Here is a 15,200-nt window from a genome sequence, read left to right as displayed (position 1 = left end):
AAGAAAACCCAAGACATTTGTAGCTCTCACCTCCAAACCTCTCTATTCCACCCACACTCACTCACTGTTCTCACACATAGATCACTACTATTCTCTAAGATCATAAGTTGCATGTGCTGAGCTTTAATACTCTTAAAACCCTGGCCATCTTCATCCCTACCATCTGTTACCACATTCACTAGCAAATTTTTCCTTTACCTAATTTTAAGTTTCTGGAGGGGAGGGATGGTTTCACTTTTATCTTACCATTCTCAACAACCAGCACTGTGCCTTAAACACAGTAAGTGCTTAATAAATGTTATTGAATTGAATGGACTTGCATATTTCCTTACTTCCTGAAAACCTAAACTACCCCCTATTACTACCATTCACCCCTCCCAGTCTCCTGGTGAGATTGCAATCACAGAATTTTAGGGTTGGAATGGACCTCAGTGGACATCTCATCTAATTCATACCCAAGCAAATGGAGAAGTTGCAAGGTACAGTGGGTAAAGTGCCAGATTTGGAGTCCAAGGAACTGGCTTCAAATCCTAGCTCTTTCACTTTCTAGCTTTGTTAGATTGGACAAGTCACTTTACCTCAGTTTCTTCATCTGTAAAATATTGCTGATTGCTGATTGCTCAGGTCCCTCACAGACCTAAATTCATGATCCTTAAGAATCTCTACCACAATATACTTGAGAAGACTGAACATCTAGCCTTTTCTTGAAGATCTCTAATGAAGGGGAACTCACTATCTTCCAAGGCAGGCCATTCATTTCCCCATTCTCCATCTTATCCCTAGAAGCAAAAGCTATGGGGGGAATCTTTCTGTGTAAATAGCTATGACTTCACCTCTCTCTCCTTCACATCTCAATTTAATAATACTCATTCACTGCCATGGCATCTGAAGCTGACTTCCAAATCTGGCTCTGAAGAGCTCTGTCTTCTCTGGAATTCGGCCTGCCTATAGGACATCTTAACTTGCATGGCTTCTTAACACCTTAAACTACATGTCCAACAAGATAATAATATGCTTTCCTCCAGACTTCAAAAATTTTGTCAGTGGCATTACTGATTTCTGAAACCTTAGACTTGGCCTTGATTCTTCAGTCACCTTCACTTTTCAAATCTAACCAGTCATTGAGTCTTGTTGATTCTTTTCCTGACATCTATCTCCAATATATACCCCTCCTTTCTTTTACTACTACCACCACCCCAACATAAGTTTTTATTACTACTCATTTTGGCCTATTATAGCTTTTGTAAAGGTTTTCCCACCTCCGTGTCTACCACACTGCCATCCATCTTTCATACTTTTCACTCTACCTTTCAAATAAAATGGAATGGAAAAGGATTATTAAGTTTTGATCACGGACCCAGCATCACACTACACACTAAGCACAGCAAATATAAAAAGAAAGTCAGATAGTACCTGTTTTCACAGAGCTCACATTCCAGCTGGGAGAGGAAATAAATAATAGCAGAGCTCTGCCGCAGAATTCCTACAATCTGTGGCAATGGTGTTCCTCTGCTCAAAACCTTACGATGGTTCTGTCTAGCCTCAGACTTTTACTAGCTACGTGACCCTGACCTTCAATTTTCTTATTTGTAAATGGGGGTAATAGTAACACCTACTTCCCAGAGTTGTGGATAAAATGAGGTAATATTTGTAAAGAACTTTGCAAACCTTAAAGCTTTATATAAATGCTAGTTACAGTATTATTTTTGTTACTGTCATTACCCAAACCCTTTGGTGCTACAGTCTCATTTCATATTGCCTCTTATAGATTATTGTTATTATTATTATTAAAACTCTTTGGCCTGGCACTTGTGACCTGCCAGATTTTGGTGCCACTATAATTCCACGCTCATTTTATACGCCTCCTTATGTTTTCTGTCCTTCAGTCAAATTAGCCTTCTTAATACACACCCTGCATTTCCAACTTTGTGATTTTTCGTATGCTGTCCACTATGACTGAAATGGCTCCTGTTCATTTACCTGTTGGATTCCTATAATTTTCTTTAATGCCAAAGTCAAAAACTACTTCCCCCTAGAAATCTTCCTTCACTTAGTAACAATATTTTCTCCTTTGAATTTCATAGAGCAGCATTTTTTCTGGAGTGTGTCCTAGGCAATTATCATGTTTTATTTTGTATTATAGTTATTTATATGCGTGTCATACCACCTACCCCTCAAATTGCACTCCATAAGACCAGAAACTAGTGTCTTATCTAAATTTTGAATCAATTTATTCATTCAACAAACAATTATTAAGCACCTACTATGTGTAGACCACTGTGCCAGGCCCCTGATGAGACACAAAATTCAAAAATGTTCAGGGGATTTTTGTGCAAGAAAATAGACCAGTGTGGATGGGGGGCAGAATAAGCAGAAGTAGCATGAGATAAGTTAGCTGGGGAATTTTTTTTTTACATACCAACAATACATATTCTTAGGCCTTAAGTTATTTTCCCACAATACCATTGGAGAGTACATTCCTATTTGCCCTTTCCTCACAACCATCCATAAGGATGGCAAAAGTGATGACTTCGACTAAGGATAAGGGTGAAGGTGGGGAGCTGAATCAAGGGGAGGAGTAGTTGAAATCTTTCTAAGGGTAAGCTACACTCTAGTTGTCTTCAAAGAATTTGAAAGCTTCTTAGGAGAGACTACCTATGTCTTGCAATACTAAGTACAGTGCTGTGAACAATGATGGCGGTAACCAAATGGAGGGCCATGGATGTCTGTCAAAAGAGACTGAGTTTTATTTGATAGAAGGGAGCCCCTAGTAACTGCTGAATAGAATGATGTGTCAAGAAATGAATATTTAAGAAAGATTTCATTGATATTAGTATGAAGTGTAGGTTGGAGGGGGAAGAGAGAGTACAAGAGAAAAGACCTATAAAGAAGATATTCAATAGAAGAGGAAGGTAGTAGCTAGTGTCTACATCATATATAATGGCATCAATGGGAATTGAGTGTAGGGGCAGATTTGAAAGATATTACTGAGGTAAAAGTCCATAGTACTAGACAACTGTTGGGTTTAAGGGGTAAGAGAAAGGGAAAAGTCAAAGATAATCCCTAATTTTCACACACAGGAGACTGGACAAACGGTAATGCTGCTCCTGACAGAAATGGAGAAGGTTTAAGAGGGAACAAAATAAATTGAGTTTTGCATTCTTCCCTGTTCTTAATGCAAGGCTGTGTTCTCAAGAGGTACTTAATAAATCATTGTTGAATGAATGAATGGATGAATGAATGAACTTACACGGTAGGAAGAGGGGACCCTTAAATCATAGCATATAAATCAGTAGACACTGCTCAAAATAAGGCTGCCTCTAACTAAGTGGCTAGCTTTGGTTTAGCATTAGTGATCAACTTGATCTCTGTGCTTTTAGTTTAACGAACACTTTCTTGCTGCATCCTTTAGGAGTAGGTACTTATAATTGTTCTTTTTTACTTCATAACTTTTGCTTGTAAATGGCTTTTTTTTAAAAAAAATCATTCCATATGCTTTGCCTCTAGCTGCAGTTTTTCAGTCTTGTTCTCTTCCTGATTTGATGCCATGAGGATGATACCCATTAAAAAATCAACGGTGTAAGGGGAAAAAATTTACGCATATGAATTTGACATAAAGAGACAGAGAGAAAGATGGAGTCAGAGAGGAGTTAGAGAGATAGAAAAACAGGGAGAAAGATAGAGACAAAGACAGAGAGAGATATAGAGACTGAGATTTACTGAGTCTAAGAAATCGTTAAATACTTACCATGTGCTAGGCACTGAGTCAGCTTCTGTGGATATGAATGCAAGCGTGAAAATAATCCTTACCTTCAAGAAGTTTACATTCTAGTGGGAGAACACAACGCAGAAAGAGGTGCTCATATCTGAAGGGAAGGAAGGGAAGAGAGGGGATGAAAAAAAAGGTAGAGTTCAGAGAGAAAGAGAAGTGAGACTGCAGTATAGCATGGCTGAGCCTTCCCCAAATTGATGGAGCCAAGGAGAGTGTCACTACTGAGGAGAGGAGGACCCCAGGGTAGAGGTTCCTCACTGACCCCAACTTTACTTCTGGTGGCAGTGCAATTGGAGAGGAAAGGGAGGTGTTGTCCAGAGGAAGTAGAGGCAGGAACAAAGTGAAACATGATTGGGAACACGGTCAGAAGCAGACAACAGGCATAGTGGATAGGGGGTTACTCTTCTTTTTATCACTCCACACTGCCTTCCTTTACTGGTTTTATTGTAAGTCCAAAAGCAGTAAGAATCCTCACTTTTTTGGGCGTTTGGTTACCTCAAAGGCATTACACTTTCTATGTACATCTAACCTAGGTACTGAGTAGGATACGAAGACATAAAGAGGCCTGTGGCAGTGACTCATACCTGTAATCTCTACTATTGGGAAGGCTAAGGCTGATGGCCCATGTGAGCTCAGGAATTCTGCCTCAGTGAGTTAAGCCAATTGGGTGTCTGCACTAAGTCCCTTACCAATATGGTGGGACCCTGCAAGCAGAGGGCCACTAGGCCGCCTAAGGAGGGTGAGCTGGACCAGATCAGAAAGCAGCACAGGTTAATATTTCTGTGTTGATCAGTAGTGAGATCAGGCCTATGAGTGGCTGTTGTACTTCCAGCTTTAGAAAGATAGGGCACCCCAATCTCTACCCTCCCTACAAAAAGACACATATGTCACTGCCTTAAGCAATTTACCCCAAGATTTTTGAATACAACATTTAAGTCAAACAGTGTGCTCAGATTCCCAATGAATATGGACTTGGTAGGGACAAGGATCTAATAAGGCAGAGAACTGGGAAGACTGTATTGGGGGGACTGCAGCAGGAAGGAATGGTATTTTGTAATAGGGACTAGTTGCAAGTAAGAAGAGAAAATGGTTTGGTTTTGGTTTCCTTGAAGCTCATAACTTTTTGCTGCTGATAGAATGAATTTTCTCCAGATGAGGACATTTCATTTTGGTCACATTCATTTTTTTTCCTTCTTTCTTGGTACTTTTCCACAGTAATTCAACCTCTGTCTATTGACCAATATGGTAGTTCCAGATACTGAACGGCTATCAGCCCTCTTATAACACTCTGGGGTTCCATAGGGCATTTCATTTTGAGGGCCAAGACATCCAAAAGCTGATTCTGGCTGGACAGGGAAGGGTATGGGGAAAAGGGGTGACATATGCAAGTCTTCTGAGAGGGATAAGTATATGGAGACATTTTAGGACAATTACTAGTGGGTTGGCTTACAAGCATGCCAGTTTGGTTGGTCAAATACGGAAAGAACATAGCCAGAGTGAGGTAAGAGATATGGGCCAGGGCCAGAGAGAGCGTGAGAACCAAACGTGAGTCAGATTTTTGTAATAGCTCTAAGTTGGCAAGTATTTCACTGCTGAAACTATATTATGATCATCTAAAAATAGCCATTGAGGCCAATGTCCATGGGGACTGCCTCATGCATGCTGCCTGTTTTTGTTATTTTTCTGATCATAAAATCCATGCGTTAGTCTATATATGGGAACAGATTAGAATGGCAGGAGTGAACATATGTCTTTTAGATTCTTTGGAAGACATCCTCTACAGTGTAGAGACTGAGCTTACACTTGACAAGATTTCAGATACTGTGCTGCTCCTTCCCTTGGTTCAACTCTTTCTCCCTCATCATCCCAAGCTTTAAGCTTATTTCGTCTGGCATCCTTTGGAGATGGTTGTGAGAAAAGGCAAATTGGGAATGTACTTTCCATTGGCATTGTGGGGTAATAATTTAATATCCAAGTTTAAGGGGGTAGGCATATAAAAAAATAATTCTCACAGCTTTCCAGTGGCTAGGGAGACAGTATTATCAATGGTCTCATAGACCTTTGGAACTAATCCATCTCTCATGGAAGTCTTCTTACTTTTCCTGAAAGGCAATGGTGTAATAGAGAGCCCCTTGGAGTCAGGAGACTTAGGATTTAGATCTGTCATCAATGCTGGCTGTCAAGTCACTTGACCTCTGTCTGCTTCAGTTTCCTTATTTATAACATGGGGATAACAGTAGGGCTTATTATCTCCATTTTATAGATAAGGAAACTGAAGCAGACAGAGGTTAAGTGACTTGAAATGTTTGTTTTATTCCATAAATTAAAAATAAAAGATAAAAAGTTTAAGAAGATAACAATAACACTTATTTCCCAAGGCTGTTGTGAGGATAAAATGAGATATTGTAAAGCCCTTTGGAAATCTTAAAACTAGTAAGTTTTACATGGTAAATATGCATGATAAATGACAAGATTGACAAAATTTCAAATACTGTGCCTCTCTTTCCCCTGATTCAACTCCTCTTCACCCATCATCCCAAGCTTTAACCTAAACCATCTCCTCTAGTATCCTTGGGAAATGGTTGTGAAAAAAGGCAAATTGGGAATACACTTGTCATTGGCATTGTGCAGGAATAATTTAAGGTCAAAGTATAAGGGAGTAGGAATATAAAAAAAATTAGAACTGCTTCCTTCTTCTTAGCATGGTATCTTGCCATTAAGAGATGTTTGTTGGATTTAAATTGAATTTGTCAAAATAATTGATTAAAAATTGTTGAAAAGAATAGAGTCAAGGACAGATACCTGAGATAAACCAGGGAAGACATCCCTGCCATTTGATGGTAGATAATTAATTGCCACTGAGTCTGGTCAATCAACCAATTCAGAATCTACCTCACCATATTATCATCTAATTCAGCACTTCTTAAACTATGGGTTGTGACCCCATACGGGGTCATGAAAAATTTGACACCAGTAAAAGGTTTCTGAATGTACAATGACCAAAAATTAATTAAAAATCAAGCACGTAAGGAATCTAAGGTGTTGCTGGCAGTCCTTACTCAGGTTGCATCACTTCCTTCTAGCCTTGGTTCTGAAGACAAGGCATGAACACTTTGCACTTCACATGCTGTCATGCCAAGCAATGCCACAAACGCTGCCAAAACACAAAAAGGGGTCGAGAGTGAAAAAAGTTTAAGAAGCCCTGCTCTAATTTATATAAAATTGTAAAGATAATCACCTCATTTCTTAATAGATCCATTAAGTTGTAATATCCTTGAAGGCAAGGACTGTCTTTTGCCTCTTTTTGAATCCCTAGTGCTTAGCACAGTGCCCAACAATGAAATGGAGTGAAGACCAGTTACAAAATGGAGTTGGTTTTGTGTGGGAATCAAGAGAACCAATTAGATTCTGTCTCATGAACACCAACCCCATCTTGTGCTGCCATATATAGTCTCCTCCATCTTGTTTTTCAGCAAATGATCCATGGAAAACGCAATGGTAAGAGTCAGCTAGTGTTTCATAAATGTTGGTGGATGCAATTAATCAGCAACTCTCAATTCTGGGAAAAGAAAGACCCTAAAACCTACTCACCTCTCCTTCCAGGTCAACCAAAATTTTCTCTCCTCATCTCCCAACTTGGAAAGCCCCTAATCTTTCCTCCAGTTAGGAATCAGATTACCTAATTTTGTATCCTGGCTTGTTTCCTGTTAATTGTTCTCTTTTAATTAATTGGTTTTATTTGATTAATTGCTTTTAATACATAAAAATCTCTCTCACTCTGTATTTAGGGTCTTTGTACTGACTGGGGAGTCCATTGACCCATTTATTAAGCCTATTTTGCTAATAAATAATATAGCTCAGATTGTTTTCAGAGTTATTAATTATCCATCATACTGGCACATAGTAGGTGCTTAATAAATGTTTAATGATTGATAGATTTAGAGCTGGAAGACATCTGTGGGAGGGAAAAGGGAATAAGTATTTATTAAATACCTACTGTGCAAAGTACCACAGTGCTAAGCAATTTGCAAGTATCATCTCACTGGATAATAGGCCATATATATCTTTGAAGATCTTGTCCACAAAGATATTTGAGACTTTTTAAAATGTCTTGTTAACATCCAGATATATGTCCATATGAGAAGCAACATGACTTAGTAGATAGAAAATTGTCTTAGTAGCCAGGAAGACCCAGGCTAAGTTCCATTTCTCACAAAGGCTGGTTGTTTGACCCTGGTCAAGTCACTGAATTTCTCAATGCACTAAACAACCCTCTAAAACTAATGTGCTGACCTACATTGGTAGTAAAAGCTTACTTACCAGGGAGTTTTCTATATCCTGGAAATCACAGCTTCAGTTCCAATTCCATATTCCCATATTCATATCTATAAACATATTTATAACCACATTTAATCATTGTCCAGTGATTCCTTTATTCAAAAACATTTAGTGGTCCCCTGTTGCTTGGTGTCTGCTTCCTACTGGAAGCCTTTTCCATCACCCCAATTGTTAGTATTCAGATTATTTTGTATTTACTTATCTGTTAAACTGTTATATTTTTAGTAGAATGTAAGCTCCTTGAGGCCAGAGACTATTTGTCATTTTTGTTGTATTCTCAGCCCCTAGCACAATGCCTTGCTCACAGAAAATACCTGATTATTCTTGATTGTTGCTTACTTCCTACTATTTGCAGAGCACCTATGGTAGGACCTGAGGAAGAAATATAGAGTAGATAAAATGCAATCCCTGACTTCATGATGCATACAGTCTAGGAGGGAGATAATGCACAGATAAGGATTATTCTAAGATACAACATTACACATAATTGTGTTCAGGAGTGGCAAAACAAAGTACCTTAGCACAGTGTTTGATATACAATTAGTATTTAATAAATGTTTTAACTATACATATATCCAAATTATCTGGGTTTTTAAAATTGTTTTTAAAATTTTTATTTTTATTTTCACTTCCAAATTCTTTCTCTCCCTCCATCCCCTTCCCCACCAACTGAGAAAGCAAGAGTACAATATCTGTTATAGATGTCATGCAAAGCATATTTCCATATTAGCCATGCTCCAAAAAAAACAACAAAAACCCCCAAAACTCCAAGACAAAGATTTTAAGAATGTGTTTCAGTCTATACTCTGAGTCTGTTACTTCTTTATCTGAAGGTGGATAGCATTTTTCATTATGAGTTCTTTGGAATTATGGTACATCATTGTATTGTTTAGAGTTAACCTTTACAATATTTGCTGTTACTGTGTAGATTGTTCTGATTTTCTGCTTGCTTCACTTTGCAACAGTTTATATAGATCTTCCCAGGTTTTTCTTTATGAAATCATCTTTTTCATCATTTCTTACAACACAATAGTATCCTGTCACATTCATATACCATAACTTGTTCCATTATTCCCCAGTTGATGGGCATCCACTTAGTTTCTGATTCTTTGCCACCACAAAAAAAGCTGCTATAAATATTTCTGTACATATAATCCTTTTCTTTTTCCTTTGATTTCTTTGGGGTATAGGCCCAAGAGGGGTATTGGTGGATCAAAAGATATGCACAGTTATATAGTCCTTTGGGCATAATTCTGAATTGTTCTCTATAATGGTTGAACTAATTCACAGCTCCACCAGCAGTGAATTAGTGGACTATTTTCTGACATTTCTTCTAGAATTTACCATTTTCCTTTTCTGTCATCATGCCAATCTGATAGGTGTGAGGTATCAACTCAGAGGTGTTTTAGTTTGCATTTCCCTAATCGTTGGTGATTTAGAGCATTTTTCCATGTGACTATTGACAGAATTTATTTCTTCCTCAGAAAACTGTCTATTCATGTACTTTGACCATTTCTCGATTGAGGAAAGGTTCTTATTTTTATAAATTTGGATCAGTTCCCTATGTATTTGAGAAAAGAGACCTTGCTGTAATTTTTTCACATTTCCTACTTTTCTTCTCATTTGGGCTTCATTGGTTTTGTTTGTTCAAAAACTTTTAAAGTTTGCATATATCAGGGCAGAGCCAAGATGGCAGCTGGAAAGCAGTCAGCTCCCCACCGAGTCCCTCCAAAAACCTATTAAAATGGCTCTGAACCAAGTCTAGAACTGCAGAACCCACAAAACAGCGGAGGGAAGCAGGGCTCCAGCCCAGGACAGCCTGGATGGTCTCTGGGTGAGGTCTATCCCACACGGAGCTGGGAGCTGGGAGCTGGGAGCAGAGCAGAGCCCAGCATGAGCTGCTCAGACCAACCAGACCAGGAGCTGGGTGGAGCGGGCCCTAGTGCCCTGAATCAGTGAGCTGCAGCAGTTACCAAACTTCTCAACCCACAAACACCAAAGACAGCAGAGAAGGTTAGTGGGAAAAGCTGCGGGAGTGGAAGGAGTTCACAGTTTGGCCACTGCCCGGGGCAGCGGAGGTGGGGCAGCTACAGCTGCTGTTGCTTCTGGCCCCAGGCCCACCTGGTGGAAGGAAGTAAGTGGCGGATCACAGCAGGAGTGCACAGCCTGCTGAAGATCTAAGCCCAGTCCAGGTTGGGGGTTCTTGGGGAAGGAGGAGTGCTGGTGTGGTAGAGCTGGCGCATTCCCCCTAAACGTGGAACATAGAACTCATTAGTCTACAAGCAGTCATACCTCACTGAAAAACTCAAGGGTCAAGTTAGCTGGTTGGGAATATGACCAGGCAGTGAAAACACACCCAGATTCAGTCTCAGACTTTGGATTCTTTCTTTGGTGACAAAGAAGACCAAAACATACAGCCTAAAGAAGTCAACAAAGTGCAAAAGCCTACACCAAAAGCCTCCAAAAAAAAACATGAACTGGTTCCAGGCCATGGAAAAGCTCAAAAAGGATTTGGAAAAGCAAGTTAGAGAAGTAGAGGAAAAATTGGGAAGAGAAATGAGAAGGATGCGAGAAAACCATGAAAAACAAGTCAATGACTTGCTAAAGGAGACCCAAAAAAATACTAAAAAAACACACTGAAGAAAACAACACCTTAAAAAATAGACTAACTCAAATGGCAAAAGAGCTCCAAAAAGCCAATGAGGAGAAGAATGCCTTGAAAGGCAGAATTAGCCAAATGGAAAAGGAGGTCCAATGGACCACTGAAGAAAATACTACCTTAAAAATTAGATTGGAGCAAGTGGAAGCTAGTGACTTTATGAGAAATCAAGATATTATAAAACAGAAACAAAGGAATGAAAAAATGGAAGACGATGTCAAATATCTCATTGGAAAAACCACTGACCTGGCAAATAGATCCAGGAGAGATAATTTAAAAATTATTGGACTACCTGAAAGCCATGATCAAAAAAAGAGCCTAGATATCATCTTTCAAGAAATTATCAAGGAGAACTTCCCTGATATTCTAAAGCCACAGGGCAAAATAGAAATTGAAAGAATTCATCGATCGCCTCCTCAAATAGATCCCAAAAAGAAATCTCCTAGGAATATTGTCGCCAAATTCCAGAGCTCCCAGATCAAGGAGAAAATACTGTAAGCAGCCAGAAAGAAACAATTTGAATATTGTGGAAACACAATCAGAATAATCCAAGATCTGGCAGCTTCTACATTAAGAGATCGAAGGGCTTGAAATACGATATTCTGGAGGTCAATGGAGCTAGGCTTAAAATCTAGAATCACCTACCCAGCAAAACTGAGTATCATGCTCCAAGGCAAAATATGGATTTTCAGTAAAATAGAGGACTTTTAAGCTTTCTCAGTGAAAAGACCAGAGCTGAATAGAAAATTTGACTTTCGAACACAAGAATCAAGAGAAGCATGAAAAGGTAAACAAGAAAGAGAAATCATAAGGGACTTACTAAAGGTGAACTGTTTTGTTTACATTCCTACATGGAAAGATGATGTGTATGATTCATGAGACCTCAATATCATAGTAGCTGAAAGGAATATGCATATATATATCTATATATATATATATATATATGTTTATGTATATATATAAGTGAATGTGCATGTATGTATATATGTATGTGTGTGTATATATATATATATATATATATACACACATACAGAGAGAGAGAGAGAGAGAGAGAGAGGGCAGACACAGGGTGAGTTGAAGATGAAGGGAAGATATCTAAAAGAAATAAAATCAAATTAAGGGATGAGAGAGAAACATATTGGGAGAGGGAGATAGGGAGAGATAGAATGGGGTGGATTATCTTGCATAAAGGTGGCAAGAGGAAGCAGTTCTGTGGGAGAGGGGGAGAGGGTAGGTGAGGGGGGAATGATTGCATCTTGCTCTCATCAAATTTGGCCTGAGAAGGGAATACCATACAAACTTAATTGGGTATCTTACCCCACAGGAAAGAAGAGGGAAGAAGATAAAAAAAAGGGGGGGATGATGGAGGGGAGGACAGATGGGGGTGGAGGTAATCAAAAACAAACACTTTGGAAAGGGGACAGGGTCAAGGGAGAAAATTCAATAAAGGGGGATGGGTTGGGAAGGAGCAAAATATAGTTAGTCTTTCACAACATGAGTATTGTGGAAGGGTTATACATAATGATACATGTGTGGCCTAGGTTGAATTGCTTGACTTCATAGGGAGGGTGGGTGGGAAGGGAAGAGGGGAGAGAATTTGGAACTCAAAATTTTAAATACAGATGTTCAAAAACAAAAAAAAAGTTTTTGCATGCAACTAGAAAATAAGACACACAGGCAATGGGGCATAGAAATTTATCTTGCCCTACAAGAAAGGAAGGGAAAAGTGGATGGGAGGGGAGTGGGGTGACAGAAGGGAGGGCTGAATGGGAAATAGGGCAACCAGAATATACGGAGTAGGGGGGAGGCTAGAAATGGGGAGAAAATTTGTAATTCAAACTCTTGTGAAAATCAATGCTGAAAACTAAATATGTTAAATAAATAAATTAAAAAAAATAAAAATTAAAAAATGTTTGCATATATCTGAAGTTTTAAAGGGAAGTGTTGTTAAAGACAGAGAGATCAGCATAGACTTCCAGAAGGAGGTGTGAAATATGAGTGGAGCTCTAAAGATCAGTAGGAAATTAAAAGGTGAAGGTGGGTAGGAGAGCTGGAAAAAAGGATTCAAGACCTAGGGAACAGCAGGAACAAAGACATGGAGATATGAGGGTAAATGGCTTTTTTTTTTTTAGCAGAAAAACATCTCAATTTCACTGGAATATAGAGTGTGTGGATAGAAGTCATCTGAGAAGGAAAGGGAGAATAGCATCATATTGGGGAAGGCATTTAAAATAGAGATGAGAGTATGTGCAATGGCACAATAAAGACTTCGGAGTCCCAGCCCAAAATCAGAAAAGGCATTTATTATCCATTCTTATTAGAAAGGACGCCACCCAAACGGTAGAGGTTGGGGGCACTTTAATTATATTTTACATTTATTCGGTCTGAATAAAAGGGTACATCCCCCGAACAGAGCAAGGGGAGTACAAAGGACTCAGATGTACACCAATCCTTTTACAGACCCTCCCTTTGAATCTCCTTCTAGGCTCTTCATTGGCCAGATACAACCCCTTGACTGCTTACTGTCATGCCCTCCTCTAAGCATGCGTAGAAGCCTCTGACCTTTCACTCAACCCACCTAACACCTGGTCTCTGCCAGATCAGAGCTCTGATGGGAAGCAGCTACAATCAGTCACCTGACCTACACTCTGCCAAAGCTGGAGGGAAGTGGGAGGAAGGTGAACACTCTCAACTATGGAAACAAAACCACTCCCTCATCTCTTACAAGAGGATGGAAGTTATGGAACTGGGGCAGATGGGTGGGTGCAGCAGATAGAACACCAGGCCTGGAGTCAGGAAGATGAGTCTTCCTGAGTTCAGATCTGGCCTCAGACACTTACTAGTTGTGTGACTCTGGACAAGTCACTTAACGCTGTTTGCCTCAGTTTCCCCATTTATAATATGAGCCGGAGAAGAAATGGCAAACCACTCCAGTATCTTTGCCAAGAAAACCCCAGATGGGGTCAGAGAGCAATGACAACAACAGAAGGGGGAGGATGATCTGAAGGTTTTGAACACAGGAGAGTGAATGGATCACGGCGAGCCCCTTGTCCAATCTTTAGCTACATCTTTCAATCCTTACCCCTACAACCTCCCCCAGGACTATCTTAGGGAGATTTTTCCTAGAAATGATTTTCTGTCTTCTGCAAATTCAATCCATTTTTGCAAAATTTACTAAGTTCCTACCATGGGCAATGTACTGGGCTTTGAATTAGTGGTTACAAAAACCAGAATGAAAAGTAAAATTCATTTGTTTCCTGTTCTCTTAGAAATGTCCTGCTACTCACTGCCAAACACTGGTCTGGATCGGTACTGTTCATCTTAGTAACATGCCACCCCATCTGATCTCTCTAGAGAAAAAGCATATGAGTAGGGGGTGGAGTCATACATCTAATTTTTAATTCCATTTCATAATCCTTTTCCAAGTGATGCATATTCTAAACTCCTCAATCATTTTTTCCCATGGCAAATGTTTTCCCAGAAGTCAAGTACGTTTTATTCACTATTTGATTTCCTTCCTTCTTTCTTTCTTTCTTCCTTTTTTTTTTTTAACATTTATTCAGTCGTGTTATCCAAGATGTGATACAAACTGACAGGCACAATTTTCCCTTCATGCCTCTGTGCTGACTGCCCTTTATTAAATTACTGTAATCTTGCCTAATACTGTATTTGCATTTTCATTACTATTCCCACTGTCAGGTTAACAGACCTGTAGTTTTCTTTGCACTTTCCCTGTGAAAAATCAGAATTCATTAGTCTCCCTCAGGAACTTTTCATCACAAACCTTATAAAAATGAAATAAATACATTTATAGAGAAATAAAAACTTTCCAGGCCTCTAGCTTAAAACAATTTTTTTTGCATATGGTTTTGAGTAAATTTGTTCTGAAACCAGAAGGCCATAACTCCAAATAAATAAAAGAAATTAATTAGAGTAACCTATAGTAATTTCAAAGATCTTTCTTGACCACTGCTTTCTATCGTCTCTGCCCTCAACTTCCTTATTACCATACATACCCTAATGGAAGGCTTAACGCTCCTGTGGAATCCTGACACAAGAGATCAGCCTAGGCTGCATAGGTTCCCAAAGTGGGTGACACTGCCTCCTGGGGGGTGCTAGAATGATAGGGGGCAGTAATAGTTAGAAATGATGCAAACTTCAAAAAAACAAACAAAAAACCCCCAATCGTTAAAAGGTTAAAAAAAGATTTCCAAGGGGGCACTGACTAATTTTTTTTGAAAAGTGGGCAGTAGGTCAAATAAATTTGGGAACCTCTGGGACATACATACTTCAGGCTCTTTGGTACCATATTAAAAGTTCACTGTTTAGATGTTAGAATATCATAGCACCAAGGATTATTATTATAATTAGAAGGCTAGAGAGTTTATTTTAAGAAATTACGTTAGCGTGGGGCAAAGTAGGTGGCACAGT

At 39.2% G+C, this 15,200-nt stretch overlaps 1 protein-coding gene across 1 annotated transcript in view; it reads left to right on the top strand.

Annotated features, from left to right (window-relative positions):
* LOC118835453 (androgen dependent TFPI regulating protein) overlaps window positions 1–15,200 on the top strand; it is a 107,302-nt gene that overhangs the window by 80,474 nt on the left and 11,628 nt on the right. The gene's annotated exons all lie outside the window — the stretch shown is intronic.

This window comes from Trichosurus vulpecula, chromosome 1, assembly GCF_011100635.1.
Source record: "Trichosurus vulpecula isolate mTriVul1 chromosome 1, mTriVul1.pri, whole genome shotgun sequence".
NCBI classification, from domain to species: Eukaryota; Metazoa; Chordata; class Mammalia; order Diprotodontia; family Phalangeridae; genus Trichosurus; species Trichosurus vulpecula.
Note: the sequence above shows the minus strand (reverse complement) of the source record. Positions and strands in the feature narration are given on the sequence as shown.